Source organism: Dermacentor variabilis, chromosome 11 (assembly GCF_050947875.1).
Source record: "Dermacentor variabilis isolate Ectoservices chromosome 11, ASM5094787v1, whole genome shotgun sequence".
In the NCBI taxonomy this organism is placed as follows: domain Eukaryota; kingdom Metazoa; phylum Arthropoda; class Arachnida; order Ixodida; family Ixodidae; genus Dermacentor; species Dermacentor variabilis.
In genome coordinates this window covers 97,499,164-97,504,737 of record NC_134578.1, presented here as the reverse complement: position 1 = coordinate 97,504,737, position 5,574 = coordinate 97,499,164, and the positions used below count along the sequence as shown (strand labels likewise).

Here is a 5,574-nt window from a genome sequence, read left to right as displayed (position 1 = left end):
GTTTAACGTAACGGGTCTTCTTTCTCTTCGGACTTGTTACATGAACATCGCGCAATGCAGACGGCCAATGTTCGGACCATTTTAACTCAATAAGAGAGAACGCCCTTTGGTATCAAGCCGTTTAAGTTTCAAACCATTGTTTTCTTTTGAATTTTTTAACAATTGTATGATACTTAGAAAAACAAGCATAGAAAGCCAGAGGATAATGAAGCTGAAGAAAGCTTACGGAGAGCTTATGAATTTTGTTTTTCCTAATAAAATTAATGAGGGGGGTTAAATTTACGCTAAACCTCTTATATTCAGTTAGCCCAAAGATAAAAGAAAGCTACAAATAATAAATAAAGTGTTGTTGTCCAACAGATATTTGATTTTGAAGCCTTCTTTTTCCGTCAACGTTTGGCTTCAGTGGGCCACATCTAATTGCAAGTTCTCTGTTTGAGATGGATTGAAATTGCCTTTAATGCATTGGCCAATTTCGACGATGAGGAACTTCCTGATTGCACAACCAGAGAAACTTACACTTCCCACTGAACTTCTGTTGCATCAATAATTACACATGGTTTGGAATACATTTGCTTGAACACTTATGCATGCTCATATCCGCTATCTCTTGTGCTCGCCGCCAACACATGTCTCTCAAATTTTAATTTTGCTAATTAACGCTGGTTGTAAGTATTCCCTAGCTTTTGCATGGAGAAATGTAAAAAAATATTTTCACGTGCCTTTGCGTAAGGAAAAGGGTTACAGGTTGGCTAGTGTGAAGAAGACCAGGTTTCCTCGCGAGGGGTTGTGTCGGTGGATCCTTACTTTTCTTCTTGGATACGCACGGGCTAGTACTGTCACTTTAGGAGCTGTAAGTTGTAGCAGTGTCATCATCAGCAGCAGCAGCAGTAGCAGCAGCAGCAGCAGTAGCAGCACCAGTCTATTTAATGTCCACTGCCCTGTCTTGTGCCAATCGATTCCAACAAGCGCCCGCAAATTTCCTAAGTTCATCGCTCCACCTGCCTTCTGCCGTCCGCGACTGCGGTTTCTTTCTCCTGGTATCCATTCTGTAACCCTAATGGTCCAACGGTTGTCTGACCTGCGCATTACATGACCTGCTCAGCTCCATGTTTTTCTCTTACTGTCAATTAGAACATCGTCTATACCCGTTTGCTATCTGATCCAAACAGCTCCCTTTCTGTCTCTAACGCTGTGCCTAGCCTTCTTCGTTCCATCACTCTTTGCGCGGTGCTTAACTTGTTCTCAAGTTTCTTTGTCACTCTCCAAGTCTCTGCTCCATATGTCAGCAGCGGTAAAATGCACTGATTGTACACCTTCCTTTTCATTGATAATGGCAAGCTTCCAGTCAGCAGTTGACAATGTCTGCCGTATGCGATCCAACCCATTTTTATTCTTCTATTAATTGCCTTCTCATGATCAGCGTTTCCTGTGATTCATTGCCCTAGGTATACGTACACCTTCACCGACTCTAGAGGCTGGCTAACTGGCGACCTTGAACTCTTGTTCTCTTGCCCGGCTATTCATCATTATTTTTGTCTTCTGCATATTAATCTTCAACCCCACTAATGTCCTCGATCATTTGTTGCAACTCGTCTGCAATGTTGCTGAATAGCAGTGTCAACTGCTTTAAGCAGTGTCTCAAAGGACCGTGATTTGGCAGCCATGCGTAAAGCGGAATAATACTCTCATGGGCGTGGTGTTTTTGTATGCAAATTATGTACTCTTAAACATCGCAGTCTCATTCAACTCTTAAACATACGAAGTGCATTCCGTCACTTGTCGTGTCAGGAAAACTGCCGATATCGGTAAAAGACGGGCCGCTTTTAAAAACCATGTCGTTGATCAAAATTCGTCAAATGCGTCATAGAGCTAAGTTACCTACAATTGGCCTACTTCATCCTAACCAGTCCACAGCCTGCAACACCATACCGTTCGTTTCAAATGTTGCAGGGCTGGTTCACAATTTCTGTGACTGCTTCCTTATGGCGATGCCAATGTTCAAGTGCTAAGCAAGAATACTACATACGACTCCGAACAGGGTATTGACTTTTTTGGTACTGACTTAATCAACCGTGAATGTTACGGCCTCCGCGCAACCCTGTGCTAAAACTACATAAAGAAACAAATGCAGCCAGATGACGCACAGGGAAGGCTACATTTTACATTCAGTTTTTTTTTTTTTTAAGTAGAAACAATAAGAAGACGGGAAATGGAGGTCGACCAAAAGACTCCTTGCTGCAGCTAGGAACCGGAAACACATTTTTTTTTTTTTTTGCGTCGTACGTGCGATGTACTAACATTGGGGCTTCCACGTCGGCTATCCTCCCGTCCGGTTTCCTTGGTATTTCTGCATGTGGGCAAAATTAGCCCTCGGAGTGTTAGCCAGCGACGCTCGCTGCCGAGTTGAGGTGGCTGTGTACATGATGGCAGATGGATAGTCATTTCTTTATTATAAACGTTTAGGCTATTCGTAGTTCCTGTGAGCACACGATGTTGATGAATCTTTTGGCCCAAGAGAGTCGTGCTTCTCATGGAAATATATAAGTACATAGCGTAAACCCACGCGGTATAATGCCTGCGCTGCAATGGCAACAGCACTACCTACAAACGTCAGTTTTGATACGTGGGTAACGTTCTGCTGCGCAAGTCACGCATCGTAACCATTGCTGTTGAAGCCATTCCCAGATATTTTAGTTCGCACAGAGAATATCCTCGCATAAAACATTTCGAGAATGTTTGAGTACCTATACGCCGAAAAGATTGGTAAAGCTGCCATGAAATTTGCGACCCCTACATTCTGTCGCATAATTCTGTTTACAAAGTGAGCAGGCAATTTATGAAGAGCTGAAAAAAATGTTGTCTAGCGAAACAATTCACCGCATCTGTCTTCTCTGCTCCATTGTTATGACTACCGTCATAAGACAGGCGGCGCCGTCTCTTGCAAACAGCGCTCGCGTAATTTTTTTTTTCTTCGGCACGTGGCCTGAACCAGCGCACAATTTCTTTCCCATAGAGGATCTCCAGTTCAAAGGTAGTGGTGTGCTTTCGCTTTATTTTAATGCTTTCAGGTACTGACAGCTAGTGGAACTCAGCTGCAATGATAAATGCTGCTTGTGCGTTTAGTTCCGTATTTTCGCTTTTCTATTTTGCCCCAGTCGCTGCTGAAATTTAGATTTTCGCTTTAACATAAATGGCTTTCTTTCTGTTGTATTTCAAATTCCTAAGAATACATGCATATCTATTCAGCATATATACAAATATACATACATAGCAGAATTCAGCGTGTTCGGGTGGGACAATATATTCCGAAACAAAGATCATTCAAGTGAACAATACAAAATTCTAGCTTGCCAGTAAACGTACCATACCAGCTTACACAGAATAGATGTTTCTGCTGTGGCCGTGGATAGCAGCAGTAACGACGTATTTGGTTGAATTAGGCCGTGCTTGAACGATTGTACTACGCAAGCGCTCTCGCACAATAAATTCTCAAATGATGGAATGTTCACGATTTTGTTAAAATTAAATTATGGGGTTTTACGTGCCAAAACCACTTTCTGATTATGAGGCACGCCGTAGTGGGGGAATCCGGAAATTTTGACCATCTGGGGTTCTTTAACGTGCACCTAAATCTAAGTACACGGGTGTTTTCGCATTTCGCCCCCATCGAAATGCGGCCGCCGTGGCCTGGATTCGATACCGCGACCTCGTTCTCAGCAGCCTAACACCATAGCGACTGAGCAACCACGGCGGGTACGATTTTGTTATTGCCGACGCATTCTGCCCCAGCAGTTTGGCGGAATTTGGCGAGTCACCATAATATTAGTTAGGCTGGCCTACTAGTTATATCATAAGAAGCCAACAAACACTGGCACCGAAGACAACATAAGGGAAATTACTTGTGCTTAATAAATGAACTAAAGAAACGATAAATTAATGGAAATCAAAGTGAATTAAAAAATCGGGACCCTCAGTTAACCCTCCTCGTTTATTACAATATTATTTGCGTGTCCTCCGGTGAAAACCATTGCCTTGTACAAGATGGCGCCACCAACGTGGCTGTTCACGTAAACGCCTTTGTTAATATTGGAGTTCGCAAAGTGCAACACCTTTTTTTCGCCTAAAACGATGCCATCTTTGATAGGAAATTTTTAAAAAAGTTCCTGCGTCGGCCGGGAATCGAACCCGGGTCAACTGCTTGGAAGGCAGCTATGCTAACCACTATACCACCGACGCCAGCTGTTTCGGGGCGCTTCCTCGTAGCCTTTTATGTTGCAACATCCGCCCGCGAACAGGCTGTATGACAGAACAAACGAAGTCGGGTCGAGCAAAGTGGAGTGGGTGCAACGGCGTAATAACATCTTCACTGGTCGTGTCGGATAACTTCTCAGCTTCTTTGATATCACCCACGAAGTGCTGCCGACAGAGACAACCTAGATAAATTATACGCTAGTTTTCCCACTATCTGTCCATTATTGAGGCGTATTTATTTATTTAAAGTAAGCACAGTTCTCCTTTGAATCGAACGTATTACAGTAGGGGGATGCCAGCAACATAAGTACTTTGGTGCTCCAAAGAAAAACAAATATGCAGATCCGGCGCACACGTTGGAATCTATGCGAAGCAAAGCTTTAGTAAAGCGGTTAATTAAATGCTTAGCAGCTAAAGGCAATGCTTCCAGTTTTGGTTACCTTCATGGTGTGCAACGAGTAATCTCATGGAATTTTACTTGAATATCCACCGTAAATGTGATAACTTTATTGCCATGCAGTTATTATGTTTATGCATGGCATCGTTCACACCTCTTCCTGAATGTCAACTTCAATTCAGCCGTACTTACAGTGGGATATGTACACGCAGCAATGTCACGAGGACGAAGGCGATGTGTGATGCTCGTTGAGGGAAGAAGGGCGATGATAGGTGCCTGCGCCGTACAACACATGTCAAGCAACACTTCTGGAGTCATCTAAAATGCAGGAATAAATGAATCTGTAACCGCGTTGTGTATTTTTCAGAGGGTAGCTCTTGGCGCCCGTTCCTGCGTTGAGACGTCGGCGTCCTCGGCGTAACCGAGCGAAGGAAGAAAGAACGCGGAGCGCACCGGGGCATGAAAGCCGGACGGAGTGAAGAGAGCGCGAGGACGAAAGCGGAGGAGGAGGGTATAACAAAAGCGTGCAAAGAACAACGCAATGGCACGCAAGACAGGCTCTACGCGATGACTGCTACAAGATGGCGCCAGAGTAGCGTGCCGTCGTGGGTTCACCGATGACGCCATCGATAAGGCATGCGGCGAACGCGTCCATCGATACCATATATGGAAACAAAGCGCTGCATGAGCGGAGGTCTGTCTGTGACGTCTGCTGTGAATCGGCCCATGCGTCACGCACGCGCTGCCTCTCGCGATCTGCCGATAAGCGAGGCAGTCGCCCCACATTTCGCTCCGTTTGCAATGTACTACGCGAGACATGTTCTCTTCCTAATATAAATCGCATATTTGTATAATGATAACGCAAAATATTGTCACGCCAAGCGAAAATGCGTATACAGCTGCGCTCAAATTTCGCATTAGGC

The 5,574-nt window shown here is 44.4% G+C and overlaps 1 non-coding gene across 1 annotated transcript; it reads right to left on the bottom strand.

Annotated features, from left to right (window-relative positions):
- Positions 1 to 4,167: 4,167 nt before the first annotated feature.
- Positions 4,168 to 4,239, bottom strand: TRNAG-UCC (transfer RNA glycine (anticodon UCC)). Its single transcript has one exon. It is a non-coding gene; the product is annotated as a tRNA-Gly (tRNA).
- Between the last annotated feature and the right edge of the window lie 1,335 nt (positions 4,240 to 5,574).